General features: G+C 52.2%; 1 long non-coding RNA gene across 2 annotated transcripts in view; it reads right to left on the bottom strand.

Annotated features, from left to right (window-relative positions):
• Positions 1–1,930: 1,930 nt before the first annotated feature.
• LOC121032295 (uncharacterized) overlaps positions 1,931–18,100 on the bottom strand; it is a 38,511-nt gene continuing 22,341 nt past the window's right edge. The window contains exons 4-5 of one of the 2 annotated variants that reach the window (XR_005791201.1): positions 4,414–4,665; positions 1,931–3,722 (exon numbers count right to left, since the gene is read on the bottom strand). This is a non-coding gene — a long non-coding RNA (uncharacterized LOC121032295). Of the gene's footprint in view, positions 3,723–4,226; positions 4,666–18,100 lie in introns of those variants that run through there. The other variant, XR_005791200.1, reaches the window with a different exon arrangement.

The following is an 18,100-nucleotide window of genomic DNA, read 5'->3' as shown; positions in this document are numbered from 1 at the left end:
CCAGGTGACCGAGGTCTCCCAGGTGTGAGCGCACAGTGGGTCGGGCCTGGGAGCCTCCGGACCCACTCGGGCCCGAGACCAAGGGCTGATTTGGCCAAAGTTAAAGCACCTACTGTGCGCCGGGCCCTCGCAGCATTTATTGAGCGCCCGCGATGTTCATCCTCGGACACAGACCAGGCACCTACTGTGTGTCGGGCCTCCGTCCACCCAACGTTTACCAGGCACCTGCCATGTGGTGTAGAGACACCGGAGGGCTCTCGGCACGGGGCTGACAAGCTCCCCTTGCCGTGCTGCCGGCAGGAGGCGGGTGAGGGGGGCTGCCGAAGGGGCGAAGACCCCGGAGGAGGGAGAGATGACTCGGATGCCGTCCCGGCTCCTCCAAAGCCCGCAGTCCAGCCGGGCCCCTGCTGGGGAGCGGCCCAGGGCGGGAGGATCCGTGTGCAACAAGGGGACTGGACACCGTCCCCGTCCCCTCTGCCACCCTCCTCCCACCCTCTAGCTGACCCCACGCAGCCCATGTTGTCCCCGCCACGGGTGCCATGGGCCCGGGCCGCTCCGGGCGTCCCACACCGCGCCTGCCTTCTCCTCGGGGTCCCGGACTCCGAGCACAGGGTCAGAAGGCCGTAAGGTGACGTCGCTGAGAGCCTGCGGAGCACCCTGCCTTACCTGCGTCGTCTCACCGGACCCCGGCGCCCCGGGGAGGCAGCGGGGACCGCAGCCCCCATTTTCACAGACGACGGCACAGAGGCACAGATGACTAAGTCACCCGAGGACACACAGCGAGTCCAGTGCCTCCCGGACAAAGCACATCGTCAGGAGCTAGAGCAGCAGCAACTTCGGGTGTGCGCGGCCACGGGTCGCGCACCTGCCGCACTGTCGCCGCGGCAACCGACTCCCCTTTCCGGAGGGGCGACCGAGGCCGGCACTGCTGCACGAAGACGTGGCGAGGCCTCCCTCCCCCTCCCCAGCCCGCACGCAGGCCCTCGGCTGTGTCAGCCGGACCCCGGGGCCGGCAGCCGTGACAAAGGTCCCCGCGGCCCAGTGAGCGGAACCTCTCCCGAGTCACAAGCCACGCAGGGCTCACGCGGCAGCTCCCGGTGCTGCTCCTATTCCCGTCCCGCTGTCCTCTGGCACCTTCTACCTTGCCGCTCAGGAAGCTGGTGCCCGGAGCCGCAGATCCCCCGGGCAGCCAGGGGAAGACGGTAGACGAGAGTGGGCCGTGGGGCCCTTTCCGCAGGAAGCCGCACATGCGCGTTTTGCTCACGGCCCATTGGTCACACGGCCACGGGCTGCAGTGAGGGAGGCAGGGGGCATCCCCTTCGTTGGGCTGCCCTATGCAGAGCTCGAACTTGAAGGGCTCTGCCCGGACAGAAAGAAAGGGCAGGTGGACTGGGGGACCACTAACAATCTAGGCCACAGTCCGGCCCTTTGCGGCCCGTGATTCCCGCACAGACTCTCCCTTCTGTGCTCTGAGCGCACTCGGCCCCTTCCAGTGGGCGTGGCCCTGAGGTCCCTTCCAGGCTCTGTGTCCAGCCACATCCAGGATCCGTGTGTGATGCACTTCGAGGCTGCTGTGACCCCTCAACGAACGGGGAACCACGGACCGTCATGAAAAGGGCAAGTTCATGGCGGTGCAGGGACAGACTGCCGTAAAGACTCGCCTTTGGCGGAGAGGAGGGTGCACCGTGGGGCAGCCGCTCGCCCAGGACCAGCCTCGCCGCGGCCCCGCGTCAGCCAGCCCTTTGGGCCCCCCTGCGTCTGTCTGCTCGCTTGGACCACCTCGCCTGCTGTCCCCACTGTCCGCCCTCAGCCCACACCTGAAGAAGCCCGGCATGTGCTCAGCCTTCCTAACCCATTTCTGGTTCTGTCCACATTCCTGGGGCGTCCAGGAATTTCTTTGGGGGCGGGTTACGAGAAACAACCGGCTTTCGAAAGCCAGGCTTGGGGTTTATTTGGAAATACAATTCCTTCTAAAACTAGTCACCTGCTGGTCTATTTACAACCGGTTACTGCCATGTTGCATGTAACCCCACCTAGAGATCTTGTCCAGACCTGGCTTTTTATTCCCACGAAGTTGGTCTCTTCTTTCCAGGCCCATCTTGCTGTTGACTTATCTTGCTCATTCAAGAGCTACTGCCTTGCTGTCCCCGGAATCAACAGGCTTGGCCTAGAGGGACAGCGCTCCATTCAGATCGCGGCCCCAGGGCCGGTCCCCCTGTCCTGCTGGGGATGCCTCCTGGGACCAACCTCTTCTCTTCCACCGAGACTGTGTCTCCAAAGCCACCTGGTGACTCTCCCAGATCAGTTCCCAAAGTCAGGAAGCACCTCCCCCCCCCACCCCAACATTATGAGTCTTTCAAGCCAGTCCCAAGACTTCCAGGGGCCATCGCGATGTGGTCTGCCTTCTATGCATCTGAGGGAGCACTTTTAGGGCAAGATCACAGCACGGCGGGGTGGGGGTGGGGGGCTGGCGACAGCTTTCCAGCTCATAACACCTGTGTCCTGGACCACGGAGGCCAGACCGAGGGGGATTTAGCTACAAGAGCAGCGCCCGTCCCTTCTGTGTGCCCGAATCTGTATCAGTCGGGATGCTGTTCATGCTTGCTGCTAGAACAAAGATGCCCCCAGAGAGTGGCTTAAACATGATGGACGTTTCTTTCTTTCTCCCGCTTCAGTCCAAACACAGGCGGTTCTGGATGTGGAGCCACCGGGACGTCAGAAGCCTAGACGCCGGGGAGCCCGCTGCTCTGTCCTCCACAAGAAACTCTGAGCTCACGGTCTCAGATGGCTGCGGCAGCTCCCTCCATCCCGTCTGCATTCCAGCCAAGGCCAAGCAGAGAAGTCATGCTCTGCCCCTTTCTCCGAGGCCCAGGGCTTGGAACGTGCACACGGCAACCCGCTCATAGTCCATAGTGAGGTGGGATCTGAGGCTCGGGATGTTCAGCCGCCCACGTGCGTGTGCGCACGCGTGCATTGCCCGGGTCTGTCTGCCCCTTTGTCCCGTGCTCTTCCCTCGGGCAGCCCCATGGGGAAGAGGTGAGTCTGGGGGAACCCTCTGTTCCAAACCCCAAAGTGCCTGCGCCGTGGACCCGTACCGCGGGAGGGATTCTCGACCCGTCCTCGCGTACTTGTGGCCGTTTGCCTCGAGGCCCAGATGCCCGCTGTGTGCCGCGGGTTCACCACCAGCGGCCACGGGCCCGGCAGGGTCCCTGTGCACCCCTTCCCTGCTGCACACGCCTCAGCTTTCCACCTGTGACCCGGGGCGGATACTTCTGTCCTGCGACTTCATACGTCGCTTTGGGAAGTCCGGCGGGACCCGGGAGCCAACGGCCTGTGAGCTGTGAGCAGGTGCGTGTCCTGTGCTCGGCTGAGTACAGGCCCTGGGGCGACTCGGATGAGACGGGGACGGATTGCCCCGGGTGGACCATCGTGACCTCAAGGGTGCTCATAAGGGAAGGAGGGACGTAGGTGAGGAGGGGCTCAGAGTCAGGGAAAAGGAGATGTGATGATGAGGGAAGCGGAGGTCGTAATGCTGCGACTCAAAGACGGAGAATGGCGCTGGGAGCGAGGGATGCGGGCGCCTCCAGAAGCTGGCCGTGGCCGGGAAACGGATGCTCCCGCCAGAGCCTCCAGTAGGAGCTGGCTCCGCGACATCTTGGTTCTAGCCCAGCGAGGCCACTTTGGACGCCTGACTTCCAGCACCGTCTAGTCATAAATTTGTGCTGTTTGGAGCCATGAAGTTTGTGTGATTTGTTACCGCAACATAGGAGACTCGGGCACGAGGGCAGGCGTGTGGGGGCGGTGGGTGGGTGGGGAACCGCAGCAGGAGGGGACATGGGCAGAGCGAGGGCCACGAGGGGGATGTGGGCTGTTTGCTAGATGGCCAGCGGCCCCTCAGACCAGCATGTGGGGGGCTGTATGGTGAGGCCGGCTGGGAGGGCTGGGGGCCCGAGCACCCTGTGTGGGGTCTGTACTTGGTCTGGAGGGAGAGACACCGAATGGGGGCAGGGTGCGGACCCCTGGTGGTGCCTCTGGGCCAGGAAACGACTGGGTGTCGGGAGACAACGGGGAGACACGGCCTCACATATCCCGAGTGCTTGTGGTCACAGTGTTGTGCAAAGTTCTGGAACCCGGTGCTTGTCAGGATGTACCCGTGTGTGCAAGGCCGCGGAACAAATCTTGGGTCTGCAAGTCTAGGGCTCCAAGCAGCAAGGGGAAACCAGAGGCAAAACCATGAAACTTTTACTGAAAAAATAAATGCTTTCAGAGACGTGCTTCGCGCCCCTGGCCAGTGCCCTCTGGTTTTCTTTTTTCTCAGGGCGGGGTGAGTGAGGGCTGGGAGGAGTGGGGTGGGGGGGTGGCAGGGGTTGAGGGGGGGGGGGTCAAAGGTGCAAAAACACTTTGAAAACCGACCTGGAAACAGTTGCTGGGGATCTTCAATCATGGATCAGCCAAGATGCACAACGAAAAAAATGTGTGACCGTGAAAGAGACACATTCAAGATCGCGTGTTTCCCGTCTTCAGTGCTCGCAGAAACAGGCCCGTTCGCAGGGGTGGGAGGCGGCGGGGGAGGGGCCCGGAGCGGCAAAGGGCTCTTGGAAGACGCCGCTCGGGAGAGCCATGTGTAGACAGCGCGTCCAACTGCCCTATGGATGGTTTCAGAGCCTGCGGGGAAGAGAAAAAACAACCTTGTGAATATTGACAGAATGGTATCTGAATAAACAGCGTGGACAGCTGCTCCTTGCCAGAGAGCCAAAGACATTCTGCTGTTGTCCGTGAAGAAAATGCCTCTGACGAGGGACCGGTTCAGCAGGAGCTGGGCGGCCCTGAAGGGCCAGCAGGAGCTGGGTGCCCCCCCCGCCCCCGCCAGAGGCCCCCAGGGACCTCCGAGCCCCACCTTGAGAGCCCCTCCTTTCAGCTGATGGGGCTGTTTCTGAATTTGGGGTTCTGCATTCCCCGTCTAAGAGAAACTGCTAATTGCATATGGAAGCAGAAAGCGGTCCCCCTGGGAGCTGCAGTCTGGCTCCGTGAGAGAGCCCCCCAGGGGGGCCTGATGCCCCCTGTGTGGGCAGGTCGGGGTTGGGGGGGGGGCGGGAAGCCTCAGGACGTGAATCCCCAGAGGCCTGGGGTGGGGGGCGGGCTAGAGCCTGGGGTCTCCGGGTTGCTGACCGGCCCAAAGGTCAGAGCCACACGATATGAGAGCCCGCTTGCTCCCTCTGGAACAAGAGCCTGGTCTCTCGGTCGGCAAGATGCCTAGGGATTAATTAGTTTAATTGGTCCCTGCTTTGGGCCAAATAGTCAATGTCAAAAGAGAAAAGTAAAAGATACTTTCCCATTTGGGAAGACAAAAACTGTGCCTGCTAATGGCGGAGGGTGGTAATAACAACAAAAAGCCTTTGCTGGAGTTGACTTGAATGGCCTGGGAAGGCAGCGGGACCCTGGCAGGGACCCCTGTCGCATACCAAGCAGAGACGCGGGGCCTTGTGGGAAAGGACACTGCGAAGGCCGGGCTCAGGAATGCGCGCTGCCCCCGGTGCCACCCCAGGCTCGGCACGGGCATCTCCGGCCACGCAAGCCTCCTTATCGGGGGGTTCTGCCCCGCCGGGAGGGCCCCCAGCCTCAGGTGCAGGAGGAGACAGGCCCCGAGAGCCCAGGCCGGCCTGCACCGGCTGAGGCCCTGGCCTCCTGCTTGTGTGCATTGGCGGTTGTGGTTCTGGGGAGCCTTCTTGCAGGGAGATGGGCTCGAACTAGATCCGAGGCTGTTGTTACGAGGCACAAGGACTTGGGGCCCCCGGGGGGTTCAGCCGATTGGGCGTCCGACTTTGGCTCGGGTCAGGATCTCCCGATCTGCGGGTTTGAGCCCCACGTCGGGCTCTGTGCTGACAGCTGGAACCTGCTTCGGATTCGGCGTCTCCCTCTCTCTCCACCCCTCCCCCGCTCACGCTCTGTCTCTCAAAAATGAATAAACATGAAGAAAATTAAAAAAAAAGATGCACAAGGACATGTCTGGTGGGTGGAGGGGTGGTGGGGGAGGGGCCAGAGCCCAAAGCCAAAGTTCTGGCCAGCCGTGTGTCCTTGGGCAAAGTCACCTGGACGCTCTGGGCTCGTGCAGCGTTGCTCAGCTGTGTGACTTGGGCACATTCAGCCCCGAGACTCCGCCTGCATCGTGAGGACGGCGAGCAGGAAGCTCACTGTCACAGCAGGCCCGAGGCGGGCGGCTCTCAGTCCCGGCCGATTGGTGACCAGGGCGTGCCACGGAGGAGGCTTGGGGAGTGGTCCCCTGTGTGCCTTCTGGATCAAGGAGCACTGACAATATAAAGGTTAGGAAACAAGTTCGGGGAACAAAACACAGTGGCTCTAAAAATCGAACTGGATCTCTTCTGTTTCTACTCTACCGAGTCAAGGTAGAAAACATTTACCTTTGTTGTTTTACAAGCAGTGGCCCGTGGCCAGATGAAATGGGGACTTTGGTCCACGGAGCTGAGAGGGCAGAGGAGGAGGAAGCCCCTCCTGGATGCTCGCCCCGCGCGGCTACCGCGGAGAGCCAGGAACCCAGAGCGCAGGCCGTTGGTGTGTTTGTTACTTTGTTTTTAATTGCGGTAAAATATATTAATATTTCCTTAAAGAAATTTTATTTTATTTTATTTATTTATTTAAAAAAAATTTTTTTTTTCAACGTTTATTTATTTTTGGGACAGAGAGAGACAGAGCACGAACGGGGGAGGGGCAGAGAGAGAGGGAGACACAGAATCGGAAACAGGCTCCAGGCTCTGAGCCATCAGCCCAGAGCCTGACGCGGGGCTCGAACTCACGGACCGTGAGATCGTGACCTGGTTGAAGTCGGACGCTTAACCGACTGCGCCACCCAGGCGCCCCTCCTTAAAGAAATTTTAATGATTATTTATTTATTTTTGTTTGAGCGAGAGAAAGAGCACAAGTGGAGGAGGGGCGGAGAGAGGGGGAGACACAGAATCCAAAGCAGGCTCCAGGCTCCGAGCTGTCCGCACAGAGCCTGACACGGGGCTCGAACCCACGAGCCATGAGATCATGACCTGAGCCGAAGTTGGACACTCAATCGACTGAGCCACCCGGGCGCCCCTAATGTTTATTTATTTTTGAGAGAGAGAGAGAGAGAGAGAGAGAGAAACAGAGTGAGCAGGAAAGGGGCAGAGAGAGAGGGAGACACAGAATCTGAAGTAGGCTCCAGGCTCCGAGCTGTCTGCACAGAGCCCGACGCGGGGCTCGAACTCACGACCCATGAGATCATGACCTGAGCCGAAGTCGGACGCTCAACCGACTGAGCCACCCGGGCGCCCCAAGTACATTTGCAGTATTGTACAAGCACTGCCACCATCCATCCCCAGAACTTTTACATTTTTCAAAACACTAACTCCCCTTTGCCCCTCCCCGGACCCTGGCCCCTCCATGCTGCTTTCCGTCTTCACGAATTTGCGTACTCTAGACACCTTGTGTGAATAGAGTCACACGATGTTCTTTTGTGACTGCCCATGTCACTCAGCATGACGTCCTCCAGGCTCATCCATGTGTAGCAGGTGTCGGAACTCCCTCCTTTTTATGACTGCATAATATTCCATCTCGTGTATCCATTCATCTGCCTGAGGCAAGCTTGGGTTGATTTGCACTTTGTCTCTTGTGAATAGTGCTGCTGTGAATATGGGTATTTAAGGTTGCTTTTTTTCCCCCCTCAATTATTTTGAGTATATCCTCAGAAGTGGAACTCCTGGATTATAGGACAATTCTATGTTTAATTATTTTTAAAAAATTATTTATTTTGAGAGAGAGAGACAGAGAGCATGAGCAGGGGAGGGCCAGAGAGAGAGGGAGAGAGAGAGAATTCCACCTCGGGACTCGATCCCATGAACCATGAGATGATGACCTGTGCTGAAACCAAGAGTCAGGCGCTCACTGGCTCAACCACGCAGGCGCCCCTTTATGTTTAGTTTTTAAAGGAACCACGCTTTGCACCATTTTGAATGCCCACCGGTGGTGTAGTGGCTTCCGGTTTCTCCACATCCTCACCAACATTTGTTATTCTCCATTTTTAAGTGACTGTTTTCTTCTATCCATCCCAGTGGTTGTGCAGTGGTATCTTACTGACTTTGCTTTGCACTTGCCCTGACGGCTAATGGGGCTGAGCATCTTTTCAGGGGCTGTTCGGTCATTTCTGTAACTTCTTTGCAGCACTGTCTGTTCAAGTCCTTTGCCCGTTTTTGAATCGGGCGGCTTATTGTTTGGTGGTTGGGTTGTATTTGCATCACGTTCGACTTTAAAAATATCACACAAAAGGTGGCTTGTCTTCATCACGGAATTTTTGGTGCCTCCTTCAATTCTGCACCTGGGGGGAGTACCTCTTTGCTCACCTGCCTTCCAGCTCTGTGTCTTTGGGGAGGAAAATTCTTGGGTAAGTCCCTTGGAGGGGAGGGTGACCCTCAAGGCGGGGGAACTCCAGGCAAGGAAGAGAGTGCGGGGTTCCGGGGGTCTGGCAGGAAGGGGGACGGGAAGGGCCGAGGAAGGTCTGAGTCCTGGTGTCCTCATGGCCATGATGGAAGAGCCCCTCCCCTCCAACCTTCGGTAGAGACTGCGCTCAGACACGGGCCGTCCATATGTGGTTTCTTATGGAAAGACAAGGGGTTGAGTTCCACATTTGGGCCGCTTGGGAGAGGGAAATGGGCAGCAGCAAATGTAGTGTTGGGAATGGACACCGAGGTGACCGGGAGAAGCCAAGTGCTTGGCAATGCTAGCTTGTCAGGGAGGCGCTTGTGTGCACCAACAGATCTAGCTTCCATGGGGAGGGAGACCCCAGAGACAATGCAGACTCTTCCTCCTACGTGCTGAGCTTTCTCCTGCCCGTGTGGCCGTGGTGTGTCCACAGCATCCAGGGAAGATGGGTCTGATTGAGATGCCCGTTCCCCAAGCTCAAACCGCACCTCTTTTCCAAAGGACTCCTGTTGCTTCCTGCATCCGGGCCACCGTGTGGCATAGCCATCACCACAACTGTGCCCAGAGGCAGTGGCAATGCTGTCCTAACTCTCCAAGTAATGGAGAGGACCTCATAGAGTCTCACCCGACTCCATCCCAACCACAGCACCATTAACACTGAGCCTTAACCACCTGTTCAGGCTCCTGGACAGCATTCTGAGCAGCGTGGTTATCCAGCTCGGTAAAACATACTGGTTGGCTCTTCTACTCAATGACAGAAGTGCTCTTTCCAGGAGGCCCAGCTGAGACCATGTCCAAATTTGACGGGAACTCTAACTCTGCAAATCCGACAGGTTCAATAAGTCCCAAGTAGGAGAAATACAAAGAGAGCCACACCAACACACATCACGGTGAATTTTCAGAAAGCAGAGTTGGAGAGAAAATCCCAAAAGCAGCCAGAGGAGAATGAGACATGCAGAGGGGACAATACAAAAATGACAGCGGTGTTCTTTTTGGAAACAATGCAAGCCAGGAGTCAACGGGGTGACGTCTTTAAAATAGTGAAAGAAGCCGTTAATCTAGACTTCTGTTACTCTGCAAAAATATCTTTCAGAAATGAAGGCAATATCGTTTTTAAGACACCAACAGAATGGCACTACAAGAAATGTGACAGAAAGTTCTTCAAGAAGAAAGAAAATGATGTCAGGTGGAAAGCTGGATTTACAAAAAGTGGTGAAGAGTATTGGAAATGGAATTGGAACATACATAGGTAAATGTGAAAAAAAATTTTTTTTTTAACAAACAAAAGCCCACTTTAAGAGTAATTGTTTGCAGTTATGTTTGTGGCATTCTGGTGGCTCCTAAATGTTATTAAAAATAAAATAAAAACTTGATTAAATATATTGACATTATAGGTGTCATATACTCTCATTCCATCCAAATACAAATAGAACCTTAATAAAAATAAACCCTTCTGACCTGTTCCCCAAAGGAAATAATGTTTGGTGTGGATCCTTCTACACGTTTTGTGTATTAAACATAAACATATGAAAACATATATGGGGCATAAATTGCTATTGTCCATGAAATCTTTCACATTATTCTGCTATATGTATTTAAAAAACTTATTAAAATAGTTTTCAACTTTTAATTTCCTTAAGAGACAATTGCCTACTTAATACCAAATATCAACAAGGTAACATTTTGCATATCGAGAAGTAGAAGTGGGGCGCCTGGGTGGCTCAGTCGATTAAACATCCAACTTCGGTTCAGGTCATGATCTCCAGGTTTGTGGGTTCGAGCCCCGTGTCGGGCTCTGTGCTGACAGCTGGGAGCCTGGAGCCTGCTTCGGATTCTGTCTCCCTCTCTCTCTCTGCCCCTCCCCCGCTCACGCTCTGTCTCTCTCTCTCTCTCTCGAAGATGAATAAACATTTAAAAAAAAGAGAGAAAAGTATGATCTATGGCAACCATGGCACAATAGACAGGAGAGTTGGAATGAAGCATGTTGCTTCAGGATACTTGTGTCACACGTGACCTTGTGTAACATTTGGAACTAGACTCCGAGAAGTTAAATACGCATATTTTGAATCCTGGAGCAAATCCTAAAAATTAGAACAAAGAGATACAGTTTATTAGATATTAGTGGGGAAGATAGAATGAAAATTAATCCCAAAGAAGGAAGAAGAAAGGGAAAAAGGAACCGATGGGACGAATAGAAAACAGATACAAACATGCTAGAATTAAACCCAGCGATGCTGACAATTGTATTAGGTAAACGTCTAAACCATAAAGGTCTAAATACTCCAATAAAAGGCAGAGATTGTGACACTGGATACAAAAACAAGGCCCAACTATATGTTGCCTACAAGAAACCCATTTTAGGGGCACCTGGGTGGCTCAGTTGATCAGGTGCCCCACTCTTGGTTTCAGCCCAGGTCATGATCTCAGGGTTGTGGGATCAAGCTCTGTGCTGGGAGTGGGGACTGCTTGGGATTCTCTCTTTCCTTCCCTCTGCCCCACTTGAGCATGTGCTCTCTCTCTCTTTCTCTCTCTCTCTCTCTCTCTCTCCCTCTCTCTCAAAAAATAAAAGAAACCCATTTTTAATATACAAAAGTCAATTGCGTATTTATATGTAGCATATATATGTGAATATATATAGTATACAGACTATATATATATACTACAAACTAGCAAAGAACATTGGGTAATCAAAATTAAAAAGTACTTTACTCCAAATGAATCATATAATCAAATGCCAATCATATGAATGGCATCATGTGATGACATTATATAGTCATGTAAAAAGCAAAAGGATGGGGGAATGTTGAAAAGCTATTGGAGCCAATCTGAGAGAGCTTCCAATGGCCAAAGCTAGAACAATTTAAGCAGTGGAATAAACAATGGCAATTCTGAAGTATAATTCAAAGAATAAAGTAAATGTCTGTTAGTCCATGCTGATAAAATTAATAATGGGATAACCGCATACATGGGAGAAAGGGAGCAACAACTTAGAGAATTCCAGCTAACTGTCAAAGGAATGAGGGTAACAGAAGAATCACCGTTATAATTCCACAGAAGTAATGGAGGCAAGATGCACTAGTGGATGTTAAAATTAGCGGGCAAAAGTTTAAGAAGAAACAGAGTATTTGCTTAGTCTCGAAGTGTCTCCCACCCCAAACTTACTAATGAAAAGAAAAAATAGCATAATACCATGCAGGAATCTCCAAGTGATTATGAACTACCCACTATGATGCCTATCACCCCAGTGATGTTCTTCTCGATAATGTTTAACCTCAAATAATCATGGGGAAACATCAGACAAAGCCAGCTTGAGGGGCAGTCTACAAAACACCTAACCATTACTCTTCAAAAGTGTCAAGTGATGAAAGACAGGAATACTGAACAACTGTCACAGATTGTAGGAGACTAAGGAGATGTGTCAACTAAATATGATGTGGGATCTTGGAGTCAAAAAGAACACTAGTGGAAAAATTGGTAAAATCTAAACAAAGTCTGTAGTTTAGTAAAGAGTATCATACCAATGTTAATGTCTCAGTTTTCAAAATTGTACCATGATTTAGGTATTAACATTAAGGGAAGGTGAGTGAAGGTTATATGGCAACTCGCTGTACTCTTTTAGCAACTCTTCTGATATTTTAAAATTATCTCAAAATTAAAAAGCTTAAAAATAATACCATTTACAATAGCATAAAATGTATGAAATGCTTAGGGATTTACTTCACAAAATATATACAAGACTGTATGCCAAAATTTATAAAGCAGTCCTGGGAGAGATTAAACGTGGCACAAAGAAATAAAGAGATATACCATGTTCACGCATCCAAAGACTCAATATTATTACATTTCAATTCTTTTTTTTTTTTTTTTAATTTGAGCGAGAGAGAGCAGGGGAGAGGGGCAGAGGTGGGGGAAAGAGAGAGAATCCTAAGTAGGCTTCATGCTCAGCACAGAGCCCAATGCTGGGCTTGATCCCATGACCCTGGGATCATGACCCGAGCTGAAATCAAGAGACTGACACTCAACTGACTGAGCCACCCAGGTGCCCCTCAATCCTGTCTTCAATGAGCTATAGATTCAACATAATCCCAATTACAATTACAGCCTGAATTGACAAGGTGATCCTAAAATTTAAATGGAAATGCAAAAGACCTAGAATAGCCAAAGCAATTTTCAAAAAAGAACAAAGTGGGAGGATTTAGACTATTGAATTTTAAGACCTATTTTAAAGCAATAGTATGATATTGACCTAAGGATAGATATCTAGATCAATGGAATAGAATAGAGAACCCAGAAATGGATCCATGTATATATGACCAATTGATTTTTTAAAGAAGGGCCAAGGTAAATCATTGGGAAAAGCAAAATCTTTAACACAAATGTTGGTGCAACAGTGGGATATCCATATATAAAAAATATAAGCCTCAACCCCTACCTCACATCATACACAAAAATTAACTTGAAAGGGATCACAGTCCTAAACATAAAGGCCAAAAAATATAAAACTTCTAGAAAATATAGAAAAAACATTTGTGACCTTGGGGTAGGCGAAGGTTTCTTAATAAGACCCAAACAACCAAAAACATAAAAGTAAAACTTGGCCAAATGGTGGTCATCAAAATGAACAGCATCTGTATTTCAAGGGACCTGTTAAGAAAATGAACAGATGAACCACAGCCTGCGAGCACAGGTTTGCAATACACCCACATGATAAAGGACTTTATCAGAATAAATAAGAACATTTTTGCAACTCTAGGATAAGACAAACAGTGCCTCATCAGAAAAAGCTTTGAGCAGCTACTCCACGGAAGAAGATACGCAAATGACTAATCTGCTAGTTGTTCCCCCTGCCTGGCTTGCTCTCCCTCCATACTCTGTTCCCCTCACTCCCTCCCGTACTTCAAGTCTTTGCCCAGCTTTCACCCTCTCAGTGAGACCTTCCCTCACATTTTAGTAGCTACTACACTCTGCCCCAACCTCTCCCACCACACACATACCTGAGATCTTCTTTCTGCATGCTCTTTTCTTTTCTTTAGTACTTTTTTAAAAAAAACATTTATTTAGTTTTGAGAGACAGGGAGAGACAGAGCACACGTGGGGGAAGGGTAGAAAGAGAGGGAGACACAGAATCCAAAGCAGGCTCCAGGCTCCGAGCTGTCAGCACAGAGCCTGACGTGGGGCCCGAGCCCATGAACCGTGAGATCATGACCTGAGCCGAAATCAGACACTTAACTGACTAAGCCACCCAGGCGCCCTGAGGGCTTAATATTATTAATAAGATTTTCATAGCCAGTTGTTTTGGTTCTTTTTCAAGTTTATTTGGTCTTTTTTGAAAGTACTTTGCTAACTGCCCACTGTCCGGTTTCTTGATTTCAGTTCTTGAAACACTAAGAAAAAGTTTATTTAAGTTTCCTACTCAGTAATTGCATTTATTTGTTGAATTTGGGGGTTCTAACTTGGGATTGTGATTTCCTGTTCAATGGGTCGGTATTTGTGGGAATCCTATGAGGTCAGGTTGAGGGGGATTTGAGTTTGTTTCCACTAACTGGACCTTATCAGAAATACCTTTAAGTTATTTTACAGTTTGGGATTTCCTGGATCACAAAGATGGTGTAAATCCAACCCCCCCCTCCCCCCATCTCTTGTGAAGGAAGTACGTGGATATGAATTCTCAGAAGAGATGAGTTTTCTCCGCCTAGGCCCCAATAGTGATGAACAAGTTACCTTGTTACCCTGCTTGCTATCTCTTTTTGCCAGGTGTATCAGTCGGGGTAGCCTATGTTCTGCTTCAGTAACAAATAGTCCCTCTTACTGGTTCAACCTAACAGAGACTTATTTCTTGTTCTTGAAGCTCTTACAAAGTTTGCAGGGAATCTGAGCAACTCTCCAGGCAACTGTCTGCCAACTCAATGATCCAGGTTTCCTCAATCTCAACACAGCTCTGCTCTCTGGGTGCACGGCATCCATGGGCACCGAGGGACTGGGAGGAGAGACGGCCCTGGAGAGTCTGGCATGGGCTGTTGATTGCTTTAGTCTAGAAGCGGCTCACCTCTCTCTTTCTCAGCACCTTTTGGCCAGAACCAGTCACAAGGACAGGCTAATTAAGAAGGGGCAGGGAACCTGTTCATCTGTGTCTGAAGGGAGGAACACTGAATCGGGGAGGGGGGGAACTAGCTCTGAGCTGTCAACGCAGAGCCCGACACGGGGCTCGAACTCACGAACGGTGAGATCACGACCTGAGCTGAAGTTGGGGGCTTAACGGACTGAGCCACCCAGGCGCCCGACCCCTCTTCTTTCCACAAGCTAAGTTGCATTTTGCAAACGACGTTTACTGCCTTTTATGTAGCCTCCCCAGGCATTCATTGTAGGAGGTAAGTATTCATATTACGTTATAGATGAGGAAAGAGGCAGAAAGCTTCAGTAACCTGCCCGGGGACACACATGGGGGGGTCCTGGAGCCTTGCTTCTCAGCCGGCCCGACTGACCCCCACGGCCAGCTCCTTCCGCTGACCTTCCTTGGGACGGAGAGGGATGGTGTCTGGCAAAGAGTCCCCGTGCGGGCTTCCCGGAGGGGGCAACCTTTGACCGGGTCTGTAAGGATGTGAGGTTGGGGTGTGAGTGGACCCAGAGACACATGTTGGCCGCTCCATAAATATTTGCTGAATAAATGAATACGTGAATAGCCCGCTAGAGGAAAGAGGATGAATAATGCTGTTGGTAAAGCGTGAGTCAGTTTCTTGCAACGGCTCGTGTTTGACCCAGAGTTTTTCTACCTGCTCTTGCCTAACTTCCCAAGCTAAACAAACCGGGAAAACACTCGCAGGAGCGCCAGGGATGGAGTCTCTCCTGCAGGCTCAGCCCTGGCAGTTACCTAACATGACAAGCCTGTCTGAGCCCTCAGCAGAAGCGGCCCGGAGGACTGGGAGGTCAGCCCTGACGCCCACACCGAGACTGTCATCGCGATGGCTCGAGTCCCCGGGCCGTCCCGCCAGTGCACCCAGGAGAAGCAAAAGCAAACAGGGAAATTCTGGGTTGAGCCTGGACTTGGGTCAGATCCCGTTCGTAAACACCCTCCCTTGTGTTTAGTGCAGCGAGGGAACCTGAGCCCCCGGCTAGGAGAATGAGATCCAGAAAGGGCCGGGAGGCGGCCGTCCGGGGACACCCAGCGAGCACGCCTCGGGTGGTAAGTGGGGGGCCAGGGGGTGCAGAGCGCTCAGGGCGAGGTGGTGGGGGCCGGATGCCTTTCAAGTACTTCCAGTTTCAGGGAACGAGAGCACTTGCGGAGGGTAATCAAGAGGTCATGTTGGCAGACTCCTGCCGAGGCTCTCTTGGGAACGTTTAGAAGATGGAAATACTGTTGGGGCGCCTGGGTGGCGCAGTCGGTTAAGCGTCCGACGTCGGCCAGGTCACGATCTCGCGGTCCGTGAGTTCGAGCCCCGCGTCGGGCTCTGGGCTGATGGCTCAGAGCCTGGAGCCTGTTTCCGATTCTGTGTCTCCCTCTCTCTCTGCCCCTCCCCCGTTCATGCTCTGTCTCTCTCTGTCCCAAAAATAAATAAACGTTGAAAAAAAAAATTAAAAGAAAAAAAAGAAGATGGAAATACTGTTGTCTTGCTCAGACGGCTAGGATGTTTCACAGAAGCCGGCTTTTCCTTATCGATCTCCTGCTGGGGGCCGGGCTCGCGTTAGCGCTGTCACACCGATGAACTCAGGCCGTCCTCATCAAAGCCCGCACAGCGGCCCTCATTAACCCCGGTGCCCACACGAGGGATGGAAGGTGCTCTGGTTAAGTGAGTTGTTTCAGGTCACTTAGCCGGGAAGTGTGGCCTGGGGACCCTGCTTCTCCATTAGGTGCGGCGGGCACGGCGCGAGAATGTCTGTCCCAACACCATTCTCTTAGGGGCTCGTGCACATCTGTTGGATTTTGCTTAAAGCTGAAACATGGCGAAGTATTTGAAGGTTTATAAAAGAAAAAACATTTTATTTATTATTTTTTTAAATGTTTATTTTTGGGAGAGACAGAGACAGAGAGGCAGAACGTGAGTGGGGGAGGGGCAGAGAAAAAGGGAGACACAGAATCCAAAGAAGCAGGCTCCAGGCTCCGAGCTGTCAGCACAGAGCCCGACGTGGGGCCCGAACTCACGGACCGTGAGATCGCGACCTGAGCTGAAGTCGGACGCTGAGTCGCCCAGGCGCCCCAAAGAAAATTTTAAATATGGATATTATTATGGTGTGGCCACGAAAGTCACAACGCAGCTCGGAGGGATTTTTAACTCGGCCTGGCTCCCCCAGAGCCCGCCCAGGTCCTCGGGAGGTCTAGGATGGGCGTGTGACTGGTGCGTCTGGGGCACCTGACATCAAACTCAACTCCATTGAAGGGCACTCCCCTTTTCCCAGCCCCCACGCATGACGTAATATTGCTGTTCCTGCCTGTAGTTGGGGGTGGGGGGCGCCCAAGACAGGCTTCTAAAGATGGGAAGTACCGAGCAGTAGTGATCCGCCCTTCCGCTTATGCAGTCGGTCGCACCGCGGTCTTGGGTTTTTTTGAATAAACTGTCCATCGTAGAACAATTTCAGATTTATGGAGAAGTTGCAGAGACAGTACGGAGTTCCCGTGCACCCCCCGGCCAGTTTCCCTGTGGCTAACACTGTGTGTTACTGCAGCACGATGCCATTACCAACCAGCCGACATCGGTCCATTGTTAACTTGACTCCAGACTGGATTTGGATTTCCCTGGTTTTCCCACCGATGTTCTCTCTCCATTCCAGCATCCGAGCTGGGCGACGAACTCTGCATGGTTGTCTTGTCTGGTCCATATCGTTTTTTCGATAACCTGCTCTACCGGGCGGAGCTTCGGCCACGGTCCAGTTCGTGGTCCAGAGGGTGACGTAGACGGGGGGGGGGGCAACGCCCGCGTCGTGGTGAAAGGCTCGAAGGACGACGCGGCCTGGACACCGGCAGCTTCCCCTGGGAGGATTAGCAAAGGCAGGCCTGCAGCGCTTTGGGCTTTGAAAGGAGGGCGCTTGATGGAAAAGCCAGCTTGAATAATAACACCGAGCACTGTATTTTGATGGGATAATTGTTTTATATTTATAAAGATTCTTAATTATCTCCAGCAAATGCATTTAGCTCACTTGGTAATTGAATTAAGGAAAATGTCTTTTCAAGCGTTGTGAGTCGTTGCCATAATAAAAAAGAGTAACTTAAAAGCGCTTCCCCACATGACCTAGACAGGCTCGTTCTTACCAAAGGCTGATTAATTCCATTAAGGACCCAGCCGGCTGTAATATAACAGGTATTCTAGAGATGCCGAGTTGAAATGACAAGAGACCATGGAAATTTCCTTCCTTTGGGGACCCCTCGATGATCCCCCATTTACAGCCGGTCTTCCCGTCCCGGGCCTGGGGCACACTGCCATTTTTGTGACGTGTCCCAATCGCACCGCACGGTGACCGTCTCAGGGTCTGTCCCCTACCCCTTTTCCCGCCCACGTGTGTGTCTCGACAGCTGGGACTGCATCCGGCCCACTCAGGTAGCGCAAAAAAGAAGCCTGTTTGGCACCTCCCGAACCGAGTTCTTCCACGGCTTTGAACGTTTCTTCAGAAAGCACCCTCTCGACGTTTTATCTTTGGCTGGACGCGCTTT

Source organism: Herpailurus yagouaroundi, unplaced genomic scaffold (assembly GCF_014898765.1).
Source record: "Herpailurus yagouaroundi ecotype Mexico unplaced genomic scaffold, PumYag 141, whole genome shotgun sequence".
In the NCBI taxonomy this organism is placed as follows: domain Eukaryota; kingdom Metazoa; phylum Chordata; class Mammalia; order Carnivora; family Felidae; genus Herpailurus; species Herpailurus yagouaroundi.
The sequence above is the reverse complement of the archived record's forward strand: the minus strand, read 5'-3'. Positions and strand labels throughout refer to the sequence as shown.